This window comes from Pogona vitticeps, chromosome 1 (assembly GCF_051106095.1).
Source record: "Pogona vitticeps strain Pit_001003342236 chromosome 1, PviZW2.1, whole genome shotgun sequence".
NCBI lineage: Eukaryota > Metazoa > Chordata > Lepidosauria > Squamata > Agamidae > Pogona > Pogona vitticeps.
In genome coordinates this window covers 239,881,489-239,899,321 of record NC_135783.1, presented here as the reverse complement: position 1 = coordinate 239,899,321, position 17,833 = coordinate 239,881,489, and the positions used below count along the sequence as shown (strand labels likewise).

Sequence of the window (17,833 nt, the reverse complement as noted above, 5' to 3'; positions counted from 1 at the left end):
TTACAATTTGGTAACAGGAAAAAGATTTTTTTCCCCCTGTTGGGGATGGGGAATAAAATATTTCTTCCTTATGAAAGTTGGAACATGCCAGAACTCATAGAAGAGGAGGGAAAAATTAAAAAATGGTTTGATCATCACTCAGAGAAATCCCATTTTGTGATATTAATGGTGCTAATGATCTGAATGTTCGCAGTGTGATGTAGTGGATAGAGTACTGGACTAGGACTCAGGAGACTTGGGTTCAAATCCCGGATGCAGTCTTAGGAAACCAACAGGTAAAACCACCCCTTAAATACCTCACTTATTTATAAATCAGTTCTGACTTGACAGCAATAGTGGCAAAAACAAATTGATCTAAATCTATTTAGCCATTTTCTTAAACATCTGTTTGACCTGTTTCTTAAGAGGAACATATTAGATGGGCTCATGACTCAGTGTCTCAATGAAATCAATCAAACAAGTTGCCTTTAGTCACATATTTCTGATCTGTCTTCCTGCTTTCAATGTGACTTAGAGTGCAATCAGGCAGGAAAACAGCTTGCGTTTTAGACTGCTTGTGTCATGGTCCAGTGAGAGCTATTTTATGGTGATCACATGATGCGCAGGAGATCACAAATAAATCCAAACCTCCTCCATGCCTAAGCTAGACCTGTTTGGTCTAGAAGCAAGGGAGCTGGGCTGGAATCATTCCCTGACAGATAGAAGGGTCACTTTAATGGAGATCACAACACTTTCCAGAAAGATCAGATGCTATACTTTCTTGCTGTCTGATTGCACCCATACACTCAAGTAGGCAGTAGACAAATTGGGCCAGTCATCATGAAGGTAGAGGTGCTCATATGGAACTAAAAGCAAGCCCATAACAACAAACCCTCCTCTCTTCATGCAGGATTTCCTCCAATAGTTGTGTTTTGAAAGTGTATCCCTGGAAACACTTGTCTTCCTGGGAAGCTTAATAGGATTTCAGCAATGGACAGTCATTCCCAAAAGAGGGGTGGTCCATCACATGGGAAGTGGGGAGCTTATCTGAACAGCACCCAGAGTCATATCCAAAGTAAAGTCATAAGGGTCAGTAACCCACAGAGAAAATCCAAAAGTGCAAACATTTTTGTTGACTTATAATATCACTCGTGAGACATCCTTGATCACTCATAAAGATTACTGAGTCAGTCACTGTCTGAGCCTAGTGTGTTGAACAAAGGGGTTGTGTGTCAGCCTCTGGACTAGCTCTCCGAAACTCCTACAACCTCAATTCAGGGCTGGCCTAAAACATTTTCTTGTTGAAGGCAGAGCAATAACTGGTGCCTTCCATCTACCTACTTAGGCCAAGGTATATGACACAGTTCCTAAAACTAGCTCTGTTATTTTGGCACAAGAGACAGAAAATCCCACAAAAAACTCCTCCATTTCCAGCAGGAAAGATGCAATAGTAAAGAATAAAGCTCCTAACAGTTTGTTTCCCTTTCATGATAACCAAAATCTGCTGCCTTGAGGTAGGCGCCTCACTTTGCCTTATGGCAGGGCTGGTCCCAACGCTGAGCTTAGTACACCAACAAATGATACTTTGGCAAATGACACCATCAGTCCTGCTGTCACCCCATTTTCCTGCTCCATGACAGATCTAGTCTCCCATCAGAATTGGATAAAGACATTTTCCTAGTTCAAGGGGAGGAACAAGAAGCAGTACATATACATACCACCAAAGAGCAGTCAAGGTCAGAATTTAATTAATTAATTAATTAATTAATTAATTAATTAATTAGTTTGTTTGTTTGTTTGTTTGTTTGTTTGTTTGTTTGTTTGTTTGTTTTCATATCCCGGCCATCTAGTAGCTAGGCTACTACTCTGGCTGGCTAACAGAAGGAGAACACAGCCATAAACAATAAAGATAAAAACAATAAAACAACAGAGAGAAAAGGGGGGTTGGCACATGGCATGGAAAATCCCACAAGTGCATAGTGCCATGGATGTCTAGGAGCTCCCTCTGCCTTTTGAGCAAGCTCAGGAGCAGCCAATTAGAAGGGCATTTTTCCCACCACCACCATGGCTTGCAATGTACGGCAGTTTATACATTGTTACTTGCTAGAGTGCCTCTGCTCATATCTGGAAGTAAAAAACACAATTTTAGTAACTTAAACTGTTAACAGTTTATACACTTTCATGACTCCCAAAATCTGCAACGTAAGGGAGCTGCCTCATACGGCCTAATACACTGATATATATGTTAGCCTTGGTCACTGTTATCGATGCTGCCCTGCAATGCAAAGTTATAGAAGAGTTTGGGGCCCCTCTGATAGTGCATTCTCATGTCTCATAAAGCTACATCTGATCAGACCAGTGACCCATATTCAAGAATATGCAACATAGAGAGATTCTATGTCAGACACAGAGGGAATCTTCAGCAGATTATTCTATCTACAAGGAATCCCCAGAGTGAATTCTTTGAAAAACATGGTCTTATTATGTTGAGCTGCCTGAACTCATCTCTCCAAAACCAGCTGGAAGGAAAGCTCACCCAAGGCCTTTATACATGACAGGAAGAAAGAGCTATGAACAATGTTGGTTTTCTCCTATTGCTCTAAATGGCCTGATTTAGCTTTGGGAGCAGCTCCAACATTCGTTAACAGACAAGCACAAGGCAAAGCTTGAGACCTGGTTCCCAAACAGGCCAATTTATCTTTCAAGGTATTTTCTTTCTCTTCCCCCCTCTTCCTTATACCCCCTCCTCTTCTTGCAGTGCCTAAATTTGGCCTTCCAATAACATTTGTGTAATATAAAGTTACACAGAGAATATTGCCAAAGCCGGCTCAGTTCTAGACCCTCCGCCTGGAAATGCTGGATGAATGGGCTGCTTTTTTTTCTTGTCACTCTCAGCCCCATGTGTTTCTCAACACCTCTCAATATGTATTTTAACTTTATTTTATTTAAAGAAGGGAGTGCGGAAGGATTATGCTTCTGGTTTCATAGCCCATTGGCTTTCCTTTGCTTGCTGGGCAGCATGGTTCTTGGGGAACTTGTTGGTCAGTGAGCAATGTGCTGGTGGAGGAATCTGAGTGTTCTCAATGAGACTCTAAAGCAATACATGAAAACAACACAAAAGAGTTCAAATATTTAATATTTCAAAGGTGGACATAAACCAACACAAGGCATTCGGTGTCCAGCCTTGAAAAAAATCTATCAGTCACCACCACCACTATGTCGTCGTCATCTTCATCTTCATCTTCATCTTCATCTTCATCTTCATCATCATCATCATCATCATCATCATCATCATCATCATCATCATCATCATCATCAAGGGCAACACAACTTTTCCCAACATTTGAAGTGAAATGCAGAGTGCCACACAGCATTTGCTACTGTCCAGAGATAAATTATTTATTCTCCATTCCTCCAATATTAGCTTCAAATTCGTCCCTGAAGCCATGGAAGCAAGGTCCTTTGTTTTGGAAGTGACTAGGTGGAACTCAGCTTACACTCAAAGTAGAGAGAGTGGACTTCCTTGGGTTTTCTCGACTTTCCTTTACTTGCTGTGCTCTTCTTTCAATTTTAGACTGCTATTCTTAGGGTTGCTAATGTCACATCCCTCTCACACCTCTTTTGTCTCTCCAATGAAGAAATGTATTGCCTTTGTCCTCTAGAGCAGTGGTCCCCAACCTTGGGCCTCCAGATGTTCTTGGACTTCAACACCCAGAAATCCTGGCCAGCAGAGATGGTGGTGAAGGCTTCTGGGAGTTGTAGTCCAAGAACATCTGGAGGCCCAAGGTTGGGGACCACTGCTCTAGAGTGGACAAGGGCAGCCATGGCTCCTGGCATCCCTAATTTTACAGCTCACCTAAACAAAATGTATGGCTCAGATGGATGTGAGCTGGAACTGTGATCCCTTTTCTCCATGCATCTGGAAATAGTCACACCAAACTTCCATACTTGTTTTAATCTTTCCTTGAATGTAATCTGAAGTTGCAATCCTCTTGATCTACAGCAAGAAGCTATGGCTTGTGTGCACATGCAACTAAGTGAGCAAAGGAAGAAGAGAGCTCCCTATAGGAAATGAAAAAAAAAGAAGAAGTAGAGGCAGTGGCAGTCATAGGCCCACCACTACCGGTGCTTGGTTCTGGTAAGTGGCACAACTTTCCACAGTTACAAAATCCTTCCAGATGTGGGAGAGAATAGCATATCTCCTGCCCTCTGTGTCCCACCACCTCAGGTGGCTGTCTGATTAAAGCTAAGAGCAGGGCTGGCCTCATCATCCATCACTCCTGGCATTAAACAGGAAGTCTGGACTCTTAAAAACAGAATATAAGAAGCATACGTAACTGGACCCATGTAATAAAAGAAGGGGAGAATGAAATGACAGAAAATCTCATATTCTTTTCAGGTAACGCAGAGACAGGGTAAGATGGCACATGTTGCCTTCATCAGTGGTTTAACTCCTATATTATAATAACCATAGAACTGGAGAGCTGGAAGGGACCCTATGGATCATCAAGTCCAGCCCCTGTCAAGGAGACACAGTGGGGGAATCAAACTCCCAACCTCTGGCTTTGCAACCAGAGACCTAAACCACTGAGCTATCCCACAGTTCTACAACACCATACCTCCAGAAACATAAGGTATCAAAACCACAGCTTTTAAGGGACTTTAATTTCAACATGGTGGACATTTAACAACAACAGTATAAATTTTGCTTTATTCTACCCTTCTTACAAACAAGTTATAGTGGTGCACAACCTTTCTGCACCTTTACTGTTATCCGTGTAGCAATCATGAGATTGTCAGGCTGGAAGTCAGTGACAGGCTCAGGATCAGGAAATTATGGCAGTTTGGACTGAGAAGATAAGCGGTTTGAGAAAGGAGTCAAGGAGGCCATACATATGCATAAAGAAAGTCCCTCACCCCCATTTCTTTGTCCTTCTAACGAGCCTATTCAAACCAGGAGGGAGTGAAACCAACATGGAGGATATATCAGGGGTCTCCTACCAACTCTCCTCAGACTGAAGAAGCTACTTGGATGAGTAGTGAAACATTTCAACCTAATAAGAAAGAAGTCCAGTTGCCATGACTCAACTTCCAGATAACCTCACCTCGATGACTGAGAAGCTTCACAGATATCAGGAAATTATCCTCATGGATGGATGTGGGCTTCTTTCCCCCAGGGTTTCCTCAAGTTCAATTGCCAGCAATTACACTAAACTATCTCCCAAGGTTGTGACCTTGTTTTTAGCAAACTGTTTGCTGGTTGGTTGGTCTTGAGGATCTGCAGTTTGACATGGTATAGTACTAACAGAGATTTATTTCCTCAGGAAAAACCTTTGCTGACCAACAAAGAGTACTTGTCTGCTACTCTAATTTCTGCCATATCCATTGATTCCAGAAATTCCAATAAAATAAATGAATCATTCACAAACTTCTGCTACACGTGACAATTATATATTCTATCTACTTTATAACACTTATGCACTTATTGCTGTGATTATGATATCTCTATCTTAATTCCAAACATTTTAAACATTAAAGAGTAGTATTAAAAAAATAATACCTGAGTTCTTGGGCTTGTAGTAATATTTGAACACAATCTCATTTCTGGCACCAGTTTCCCTCCATCTGCGAAGGTTTCCCACAGCCATAGCTTACTTCAAAGCTCTACATAAAGGTTTGCTACATGACTCAACTGCTTCAATCCAGATTTATCTACCTGGGAAACATCTGAGCTGGCAGTAATTTGTGCCTGCAAACTTGTGGTCTGTTTCAATATTGATGTCTAAAATCAGCCCTGTATCAGAGGCTACAGAGCTTGGGAAGTTGTTGTGGCAAACCCAGACCTACTGGGATATGTCACACAGTTACACTAAGCTGCCACCAACCATTCCCTATAATAAGTCACACAGACCAGGGATGGATTTTTAAACAACAAAAAGAATAAGGTTTATTTTAAATACAAACAGGGTAAATAAAACAATCAGGTGAATAAAATAAAGTAACGTGGCTTATTCTCACACACACAAGCATACAGTTTGGTTCACCTAGAACCTTTAACTTAAAGCACAGACCCTGAACCCATCAGTTCTGGCTAACCAACAGACCCCTGAACCTATCAGGGTGGTACTCTGACCCACAGTAGTACCCTGTCAGACACCCAGACTCCCACAACAGCTTCTTCTTCCCCAGCTGCTGCTTCGTCCCAACCCAGTGTCTCACAGTCTGTCTCAGCATCTCCCTTCACCACACAGGCATCACATATTTATACAGTACAGCCCCTCCTCCTGATGTCCCGCCTTCCACTCCCCATAGGATGGAACTTTCCCTCCAAACCCATGACAGACAGGTAACATCAGTGCTGTTATGTAACACCTCCCCTCTTTATAAGTTGTTTTGTAGGGGGAAAGCTAAGGTGCTTTTCACCAAAAAAACAACCTGTATAAAACACACAACACCAATTATACCTACCATATTATACTTACTTACATTCTAAGTTAAACATTTCAAATAGGCATTTAAACATTTACCATATACATTACATCAATTTACCTTTATTAATACAAACCAATTTAAAACCAGGTACATTTTAACTTTTTGTTTTCATTATATACATATAGTCCATGTTCTTTCGCCGTCTTCAGTCTTCAGGTCTTCTTGATAAGGCGTCAGCAACACAGTTCACTGACCCTCTGACCACCTTCACTTCAAAGTCATAGTCCTGTAAGTTCAAAGCCCACCTCATAAGTTTGCTATTGTGGGTTTTCATTGTCTTTAACCATTGCAATGGTGAATGGTCAGTACACAGAACAAAATGTCTTCCCCAGATGTAAGGCTTGGCCTTCTGGATCGCGTAGACTATGGCCAAACACTCCTTCTCCACGGTTGCCAAATGTCTCTCACCTTTTTGAAGTTTCCTACTCAGGTAGGACACTGGATGCTGGTCACCATTCTCATCCTCCTGGCACAGAACTGCTCCTACCCCGCTGTTAGACGCATCGGTGTAGATGATAAACTCCCGGTCGAAGTCTGGAGCACGCAGGACAGGATAGTTGATTAACGCCTCCTTCAACCTCTGGAACGCCGCCTCACAGTCGCTGGTCCACGGGATGCGGTCATCAGCCTTCTTCCTCGTCAGATCGGTCAGCGGAGCCGCAATCTCGCTAAACCTCGGGATGAACTTTCTGTAGTAGCCCACCAACCCAAGAAATGATTTGACTTTTTCTTGGTGTTGGGTCTAGGCCAATCACGAACAGCTTCTATTTTGGCCTCCAGGGGTTTTATCACTCCTCCCCCTACCATGTGACCCAAGTATTTTATTTCTGGGCTACCCAGCTGACACTTGCTGGCCTTTACTGTTAGCCCTGCTGCACTTAACCTCTGCAGCACTAACTCCAGGTGTATCAGGTGATCTTCCCAGGTATTACTGAAGATCCCTATGTCGTCAATGTAGGCCACTGTAAAGTCACTGAGCCCTGCCAAGGTCTGGTCCATCAGCCTTTGGAATGTGGCTGGTGCATTTCTGAGACCAAAGCTCAGGACTCGAAACTCATAGAGACCAAAAGGGCTGCAAAAGGCAGTTTTTTCTTGATCCCTGGGATCAATTCTTAATTGCCAATATCCCTTTACCAGGTCCAATGATGAGATGAACCGACAACCCCCTATGGTTTCAATCAGGTTGTCTAGCCTGGGCATTGGGTAGGCATCAGGAGTGATTACACGGTTTAATTTCCTGTAATCGACACAAAACCTAATGCTCCCATCAGGCTTGTCCACAAGGACTATCGGAGAGGACCAAGGACTAGAAGAGGGGACGATTATGTTCTCCCTAAGCATCTCGTCCAGCTCCTTCCGCACCTTGTCCCTATAGGGTCCCGTTACTCGGTATGGGGATACTGCCTGCGGGGGTGCATCCCCTGTATGGATCCGATGCATCACTCCCTTCACTATCCCCGGCTTGTTGGAAAACACCTGTTGATATTTACTAAGCAGCATTTTTAGTTCTTGCTGCTGGTCTTGGGTGAGTGCAGGACTGATCTTTACCTCCTCTGGGTTGTATTTTACTTCCCCTCTACCCTCCCAGAAGGGTAATTCAGCTTCCTCACTCTCAGCTGCTTTTATCGCGAATAAAACCCTCTGTTCCCCTCTGTAGTAGGGTTTTAGGGCATTCACATGAACCACCCTCCTTGCTTGGTTCTCCTCCTGCTCTATTAGGTAGTTCAGGTCTGACATCTTGGAAATGACCCTATATGGTCCTGCCCATTTGAGCTGCAGTTTATTCTCTCTGCAGGGCCTAAGCCAAAGCACTTCCTCCCCTGGGTCAAAGTGCCTCTCTCTAGCTTTGTGGTCATACCATGTTTTCTGTCTGACCTTCTGAGCTTGCAGGTTTTCTGCTGCCAGCTCTAGATTTCTCCTTAGGTCGTTCATCAAGGTGTCTATGTAAGTCACAACGTCTTGTGGGTCATCCTGGGTGATCTGCTCCCAATCTTGCTTGATCAAATCAAGGGGCCCTTTCACCCCTAAGTGTGCAGCCAACATGTCAGAGTGACCCCTTTGTAAGATCATGGGGCGATACTTTTCAGGTACCACCAGCTGACTTCTGATCCCATCTCCCCCTTTTGAGATATTCCTCAGGGTCTCTCTATATAAAATCCCCTTTTCCTCCAGAAATCTCACTGGGGTTTCAGGTGTTAGCTGGGCGTCAGTCACCTGTTCAAAACACTTTTGGAGAGTGGCGTCTGCCTTTTGCTCCTGTCCAAATCTGCTGTCTGTGGTTAAGGTTTCCACCACAGCTTCTGAACTCCCCTCTGCTTCCGCCTCTGGCTCATCATTACCCCCCTGAACTGTCCCCGTGGTGGCTTGTGAGCGTGTAATCACTAGCACCCTTTTCACATGTTCAGCCAGGTCATTTCCCACGAGCACGGCTGCTGGCAGAGTCGATGAAATCGCTAGCCGCCAATCTCCCCTCCAGCCTTGAAAGTTGACAGGTACCTCTGCTACTGGCAGAGAGATTACCTGCCCCTCAATCCCTGCCACCTTCATGCTCTCATTTGGGATTATAAACTCCCTAGGAATAATATCTGGATGGCACAGGGTTACCTGGGAACAAGTGTCCCGCAGCCCCCTATACTGACGGTCAAGTATTCCTACGTCCACCCCGGCTGTCTCAAACAACTGAGAATCTGTTTTCACCAGCAAGCAGCGCTTTACCTCTATAAGAGGACCATTTTCCTCAGCCTGATCAGCATAGGTAGCTGTTCCAGACTGAGTAGCCATGGCAACAGGCTCCCTCAGTGACACTGAGCCTTGCTCTTTCTGGACACAGAACACAGCTTTTGGCTTGGTCCCACTAGAATTCTGAGGCACCATCCCTTTTAGCTGCTTCAATTTCTCACACTCTGAGATCAGATGACCCTTTCCCTGACAGAAATAACATTTTCTGGTGTATTTGGATTCTCTCTCCTCTTGTTTCGGTTTTCCCTCCAAATTCTGAGGGCTTGGTTTCATGCCTGAGGGCTTCCCTTCACCATGGGCCCCTCCCCCTTGCTGGCTTTTCCCTGGTCCCTGAGAGTACTTGCTGTAGGTTTCTTTGGGTTTACCTACAGATTTCCCCTCACCCAAGGGCTTTCTTATTTGGGAAATAAAATCTGCAATCTCTGCGGCTGCTGCCACAGATTTCGGTTTCCTTTCCCTCACCTGGAATTTCAATTCCCCCTGCAGGACTGAATAGAACTGTTCCAGTGCTATCAAGTCTTTAAGCTGTTCATAGGTCTCTGTTCCTTCCTGCGATAGCCATTTCTCAAGCAGCCTCACCAATTGGGCCCCCACTTGGGTAAAAGTCTGTTCTGGCTTTTTGGTGAGGGACCTGAATCTTTGTCTCAGCTGCTCTGCATTTATCCCATGTCTGGCAAACACCAGTTTTTTAAACTCTGCAAAATCTTTCATCAATTCCTCAGGCATCTCGGCATAAACCTCAGCCAGGCTACCACTGATTAAAGATCGCATGATGGTCATCTTCTCAGTTTCCCTCACTGAGAAGTCCACAAACGCTCTTTCCACTAAGGAAAAGAACACCTCAGGACAATCTCCCTTGTGGTACACAGGGAATTTCTTCAGGTCAGCCTTAGACAGTTGGCCTCCCTCAGAATCCCTATTATTATTATTGTTCTGGTTCATCATTTCCAGTTTTCTTAATTCAAACGCCATTCTTTCTTTTTCCAGAGCAATTCTCTCTCTCTCCCTCTCCATTTCCATTCTCTCTCTCTCTAATCTTTCTTCTTTTTCCAATTGCCTCATCCTCAATTCATGCTGTTGGGCTATGAGCAATTTTCTGAGCTCTGGGTTCTGTTCTCCTGTGCTGTCACCCTGCACTGAGCCAAATTCATCCTCAGAACCTTGGTCAATCTGGGGGTCTTTCACTTCACTCATTTCTGCTACTTGGCTTCGAGTCAAGGGCATAACCCCCCCCTCAGAACAGGCTGCTTTAAAAGTCAAGCCTCAGAATAAAACGACCACTTTTTTTCCTTCTTGCCTCAGAACCAGCTCTCCCTAGAGATTGCTGCTGTTCTTCAGCACTTAAATCGCAACAGTATCGAGTCAGAGCCTACCCCCCTCTGCTGGGCCTCTCAGCTGGCAAGCTAGCTCGCTGTTGCTACGCAGTTTTGCCTCAGCGTTTTCCCGCCAAAATCAGGCTGCCTCAGAGCACCTAAATCTAAGTCTCCCCAGTTGGCACGTTCTTCTACTAGCGCACCTCCCCGTGAGGTACACCTAGAAGATTACCTACGCGCCTCAGACTGTCCCTGACTAGACCCCCCTTGCTCTGGGCACACTTGCCAAGGCTTTGCTGGACCGCTGGACAACTGGACCAGTCGTATCCCACACGCTGGACACCAATCAATGTGGCAAACCCAGACCTACTGGGATATGTCACACAGTTACACTAAGCTGCCACCAACCATTCCCTATAATAAGTCACACAGACCAGGGATGGATTTTTAAACAACAAAAAGAATAAGGTTTATTTTAAATACAAACAGGGTAAATAAAACAATCAGGTGAATAAAATAAAGTAACGTGGCTTATTCTCACACACACAAGCATACAGTTTGGTTCACCTAGAACCTTTAACTTAAAGCACAGACCCTGAACCCATCAGTTCTGGCTAACCAACAGACCCCTGAACCTATCAGGGTGGTACTCTGACCCACAGTAGTACCCTGTCAGACACCCAGACTCCCACAACAGCTTCTTCTTCCCCAGCTGCTGCTTCGTCCCAACCCAGTGTCTCACAGTCTGTCTCAGCATCTCCCTTCACCACACAGGCATCACATATTTATACAGTACAGCCCCTCCTCCTGATGTCCCGCCTTCCACTCCCCATAGGATGGAACTTTCCCTCCAAACCCATGACAGACAGGTAACATCAGTGCTGTTATGTAACAGTTGTTTTTAAGACGATCGAATGTCAGGTATGAATATATAATATACCAAATTTAAGATGTGTGATCATACCTACCTTTTGGCATTATTTCAGTGGTACATCTTGCTTTTTTCTCCCTTTGCAGCCTCAAGACAATGTAAAGAACTCTCCTCTTCCTCTGCATTTTATCCTCAGAGCAAACCTGTGAGGTCGGTCAGACTGAGGAAGGGAGAGAGAAAAGTTGGCCTTAGGTCACCCAGTAGGTTTCATCATCCAGTGGAACCTGAATAGGGTTCAACCAAGTCCTAGTCCAACAATCTAGACAAGACACCACACTGGAAGATCCCAGAAATCAGCACTGTAACTACATAATTCAAATCAACGTACCACGTGTGAAACATAATCACAACCCAGCCCATTTATAATGCATTTCAGGAATAGCGAGGAAGCTGCTTCTGTAGGATGGAATTTCCAGGATCGGGAGCTAGTATCTAGAAAGTGCCCGGTGAACTCAGTAACTGACCATGTCCCTTATCTTAAAGTAGAGATTATTGTATCTTGGAGGTCAGAAACCTTATTGTGGGGGGAAATGATGTAACCATTGGTTGGGGGTAACAGCTTTCTCTTTACAGTATCTTCAGGAGAGGCTTTCTGACTGGAACTTTTCATTATTGCTGTTCTTGTTATTACTACCATCATTCTCGTCATTATACACTGCTTGGAAACAATATTTAAAAACTGAAAAGCTGCTTACTAATTCTTCAGATTAATCAACATACAGCTGAAGGTTGGGACCTAGCATTGTAAGAACTGATCAACGCCTAACTCATGTTGCATTTATCTAAATCTCACTTGCATTCTCATCCTGTCCTACTGGATTGCAGGAAACCTCTGTTTTTAAAACTAGCAAAGACAGTGTGTTCAGGATCTTCTGCACCCCAGAATCTACTTTTATCTACATGTTAATATATTCGTTATTTTCCATTGACTACAGTGTGTTTATGTGTTTGTGTGTTTTTCAAATGTAATTTTTTTTAAAAAATGTGTGAACAATATCATGCATATTTTTTTCTCTGAAATGTGCCATCAGCCAGGTACACATATATAATTTTGAGGCAGTGAATATTTGGACCTGTAGTGAGTCTTAAAGGTGTAAAACAGACATTTTTCACTGAGATAATAAAATCAGTAGTTGTCTCTTTCATCTTTCAGGGAGCACTTAGACAGCTAGGCATAGCAAGCATTCCTTAGCACAGTGGTCCCCAGCCTTGGGCCTCCAGATGTTCTTGGACTACAACTCCCAAAAGCCTTCACCACCACCTCTGCTGGCCAGTATTTCTGGGAGTTGAAGTCCAAGAACATCTGGAGGCCCAAGGGTGGGGACCACTGCCTTAGCAGGTCACTCACTGTCTTCCTTGAGGGAGAGGCACTGTAATTCTGTTGATATTACAAAAATCATTTCTAAATTTGCATCTGTACATATGGGTTTGCATATGCTATTTCATGCAACCCAGTGTCCTCCTTTGTGCCCCATTATCAGGACATGCCTTCTCCCTTTCTGTGATGTGTAGGTGGCCACCTTAACCTTCAGCCACAATCATCATTTCAATTCTGCAGCTCCACTATTTGAAGTCAGAGAGCTTGGATTAAAAGACATTTAGATCATACCTCTTAGCACAGGTAGATTCCATGTTGCTTGATGTCGCTTTGACTTTTCCAAATATGTCTGGCCTTGGAATTCATTTTGCATGGCTACAAAAGTCTGACATCGGCTCACTTTTCTACCAGTTTTTATCTGTGTGTGCATTGTTTAGCTGGTGCAAAGCACCCTCTGCCAAGGTTAATACACTCATGAGCCTGGGAACAGCACGTTGCTTCATTGCCCTCTCCTTTTTCAATAGGAACGATTGTTCTGCACAGAAGCTGCCTAGCTCTTTCAGAGGCCTGAGTCCATAATCACTGCTAGGCTACCCAAGCTTGCTTTTTCAGCCAATGCACTGAGGGATGTGGGGGGGGGGAGGAGGAGGCTGTGACATGAAAGTAAACAGAACAGAATCCATCTGTTAATCAAGGGGAGCGACACACTCCAGCTTGATTTAGTTGCTGTTTCAGGTTAGCCTCATGCAGGCTCAATGGGCTCCTATATTGTTTTTAGCATTGGTGAATGCAAGTGTTTCAGGCTATTTTAAGCCACGGTAGTAGAGACAGTGCAATAAAAATAAAATAAAATAAAATGTCTGCCTCTTCACAGTGCAGCTAAGGGGGAAATGGCAGGGAGGGATGAGGGAGTCAGTCACAGATCAAGCAGCAACACCCAGATTCCCGGCTGCTGCACTGTGTCCTCTTAGCCCAGTTGAACAACTGTTTACAATCGACAGAAAGTATGTGCTCAAGGGTTGTGTAACAGACCTCATCACTCTACAGCTTTGACAGGTAGACTGCCTCTTTGAAAGCTCAGGGCTGGCCCAGGACAATTTGTCCCCTGAGGGGAAATGGCATCTACTCATCCAAGTCAAGGTGCATAACCCCAAGCCAGCCAAGTTATTTTGGCACATGGGGTGGAAAATCCCAGAAGCATCTTTACCCATCCCTAGTAATAAAAAAGAAAGCAATAATAACAAATTAAATAACGAACAATTTTATGCCTTTACGTGGGTCTTCTGCCTGAGGAGGCTGCTTCATTCTGCCTAAATGATTGGGCCTGTGAAAGCCATTTCCTAATGCTCTTGAAGCTGATCTTCCATGTCTGTGAGAGCTTTTGTTCTCACCAGCTGCAACAAATTGGTTAGTGTTGGTGAGTGACCTGGTATAAAGAATGTTTTCAGGTTCTTCCCCTAATCCTGAAGTAGCTGACAAAGAAAATAAAGTCAGGGTGAATAGGTACTGTTTCATGGTCTCCTTCACTAAGCAGCAGAATGCCCAGAGTCATTTTTAAGTTCTCCTTTGGAAGAGAAAGACCACCAACACAAACATATCTGGAAACAATGACCAGACATGAAAAAGTGTTGTCCACCTTGCTGCATTGCTTGACAAAACGGTGTCATATTTTGCAATCTTCAATCCCTAGTATCGTTTTGTGGATAGAGTGATGGACTAGGAATCAGGAGGCCTAGGTCTGAATCCCCCTCTCAGCCATGGAAACTCACTGGGGGTATAGCACTGGTAAAATCACTCCTTAAATACGTATCTCACTTACCTTGAAAGCCCTACTAGGGTTGCTATAAGTTGGTTTGGACTTGTCATAACACATAACAGCAACTACACAATACAGGAGTGCCAGTTTTTGATGTCTCTGCAGTGAAACCTTAAACACATGAAACTTCACTTGCATACTAAGGGAACATCTTAGTGTTATATCTTTTTTTAAAATAGATTAAGTAATTTTCCTGCATTAAAAAATAATTGTAGACTGCAGTACCACTGGCAGAAGCACTAAACAACATTTCTCAGGCTTCTCAACAGCAGGTTCTCCTTAAGAGTAAGCAGTTTGCTGATGGCTTTGGATGGGGCTCAAACCAGATTTTTTACATTCACTTCTGGCCTGCTAGTGCTTTTCCATTTCTGCCAGAAGAATAAAGTCTGTTTTTAGTATAGGCCAGCTGCCTTGTAAATCTTACGTATTCTTAACTTCAGACCTGTGTGTACACATCTATCTATTGAAAGAGAAAGAATAACAATGAGAATTCCCTTTGTCTGATATGTGGGAATAGGAAAGAGGAAATTGGAGGAGTAATGGAGGTGGAGAGAAAGATATACCAGTTACAAAGTACAGTAAAAGAATGGAATGTATAGTTGCCCTATTGCCCTGTGGGCAGGGGTGTTACTTGCATCCTAGCCATGCCACCCATTGCCTACTGAACTGATGTAGATTCCCAACTTTCCTCTAAAAAGAGGACAGACATGTTTTTGTACTACACAGTTGTAGCAGTTCATACTGCTTTGAACATCATGTCCTCATCCTGTGTAATTTTGCGAGGTGCTAAGTCCAGCCCTATTATACCCTGGGCAAGGATTACATTTTGAAGGCAGCCACTCAGAGTACCTTTAGCATTGATTTCCCAGCACCTCAACAAATTACACATCTCAGAACTCCTCAGAACAGTGCCACAACAATCAAAAGTGGCATGAAACCATTGTAACTGTGCCTTGCTTATGCACTTGATGTCTCCAGCTTCTTTTGTAGCTATGACAATGCAAAGCCTGCCAATGTTATGCTGCCTAATGGTTTCATAAGAAATGAATTTGCTTATGGCTTTCATAAGTTTAGCCAATGAGTGAGGTCGTAGTTGTGACTGACATCAGATTTTTCAGTCTCTGAGATTTACAATGCTAAGTGACCCATTCTTTATGCGCTGCTTGGATACAGATACAGTGCCCTTAATGCCCTGTAAGGAGTGTGAGAAACAAAGTTGCCACATTTTGCTCCCACTGCATTCTGGGTCCTCCAAAACTCCTCCTCACACATCCCAGCACCATATTTTTCCCTAGCCCTCTCTCATTTTTTTTCTTCTTCTGCTGTTCTGTGAATACTCATTTGAACCTCTGGACTCTTGAAAGCTTTCCCATAGCAGTCCAGCTTGCATGTGGAAGAAGCACAAATGGAAGGCTGTAGCATTTTGAAATGGATCGGGAACTATGTTAAAAGCTCTCACACATTCCCTTCGGTTACATTCTTCAGCCGTATTAGATTCGGAAAGATAATCCAAACTTGGCAGTCAGCAGAGGGGCAAAGAAGGAAATACATTCATGCTGGATGGTGTGATTCAACAACAACATTGTAAACTACTGCCTCAACATCCCCCCCAATCATTGAATCTATGCAGTACCTTTCCCTGGTGTATAACTTCACCCATTTTGCATGGCTTTGCATTCTGGAGACACTGAAACTCCCAGGAGTATTTCAGCATGCAATTACTGGTTCCAGTCCAAGACCCTTGCTTCTCATAGTCAATGTCCTCTCTAAAATTAGATATGTTTGCTTCCCTCGACCCTATCGTGACACAGGCAAGTCTGTTTCCATTTCACTTCAAGCAAAGAACATGGAGTGTGATGCAACATTATATAGTATTGGTGTCTGCTAAAAGCAGATTCAGTTGCCTGGTGCAGGTATATGGGTCTCAGGGCAGATGACAACGTAACTATAGGTTTTGCAAGGGTGCTGCAGCAGGAGATGTGCTGGGTAGCTCCATAGTTTAGGTATCTATCTGCAGAGCCAGAAGTTGTTTATTCAATTTCCCACTGTGCCTCCCTGACAGGGAATGGACTTGGTGATTCATAGGGTCCCATCCAGCTCTGCAGTTCTATGATGATGATGATGATGATGATGATGATGATGATGATGATGATGATGATGACGACAACAACATGGGTCTATAGCAGAGAGGACAAACAAAATGGATTTAGAATGTTTTAGCTTTGTTAAGGAATATTGACTAGAATGTGTTAAAATCAGGTCCCAGACCTACCCGAGGTCCCGTGTTGATGGTGGTGCAACAGCAAGGGGTTCCCTCTTGCAGCAGCTGGGTGGAAAAATAGTCCCTGCCACATGGGCCATATGAAAGGGATCACGGGAAGGCCCATGCTGGACCCAGGAGCATGGGTCAGCCCCACACTGGATGGTGCAGCAGGCGGAGGCAGGGGTTCCCTGCTGGAGAACTGGAACGGAGGGGTTTCCTCTCCAGTCTGCCAGCACAGCATAAGAAGGGGGTGTGCCAAAGATGAGAGCCTCAGTCTCGCCAGCGTGCTGTCCCTCAGCCCTCCCACCCTGGTGTTAGCATTAGTCTGGGGTGTACGCAGGGTGCTGGGGCATGTTTTGTTTCAATGTTTGTTGTTGTTGGCATGTAGATTTGTTGTTTCACTTGTCACAACTTTATGGCATTTTTGGTTGTTGGGATGGATCCAAGTGGTTGTTACGGCAGCAAGCAGGGACTTGCATGCCCGGGTTGGGGAGAAATCCCTGCAAGGGAACCAGGGGTGGGGCTGGGATCTACCCGAGCTTGGGAGGGGAGAATTGCCCCTGCCCCTGGTCGGCAGTGGCCTCACGGAGTGGCTTGTGGCTGTGTGGTCTACAGACAGAACTGTCATCCCGAGTGGCCTCTCAGGGGGACAATGGTCTGCATCTGGGGGACATGTGGGTCCACCAATGAGCTGGATCTGACTCAATGCTTGGCCAGAATAACTGCCACTGTAATCCATAAAGTTGTGGTCTTGTTATCCCAATTATGGTGTATGTGTCAGTCATTCACAAACCCAGGTGGCTCAGCAGTAGCCCATCAATGGCCACCATGCACTACCTTAATGACCACTCTTATGACCTATTTGTTTGCTGAATGTATGAGGAGTTAAGAGCAATTCTTTTTAAAGATTTAGGTCTACCACTGAGTGGTTCTGCTGTGTATTTGAGGAACTTCCTAATGGGGGTACTTCCTCATATATTTC

General features: G+C 44.2%; 1 long non-coding RNA gene across 1 annotated transcript in view; it reads right to left on the bottom strand.

Annotated features, from left to right (window-relative positions):
• LOC140703029 (uncharacterized) overlaps nt 1-13,392 on the bottom strand; it is a 19,687-nt gene extending 6,295 nt beyond the window's left edge. The window contains exons 1-2 of the long non-coding RNA XR_012082314.2: nt 13,064-13,392; nt 11,492-11,614 (exon numbers count right to left, since the gene is read on the bottom strand). This is a non-coding gene — a long non-coding RNA (uncharacterized LOC140703029). The remainder of the gene's footprint in view (nt 1-11,491; nt 11,615-13,063) is intronic.
• Between the last annotated feature and the right edge of the window lie 4,441 nt (nt 13,393-17,833).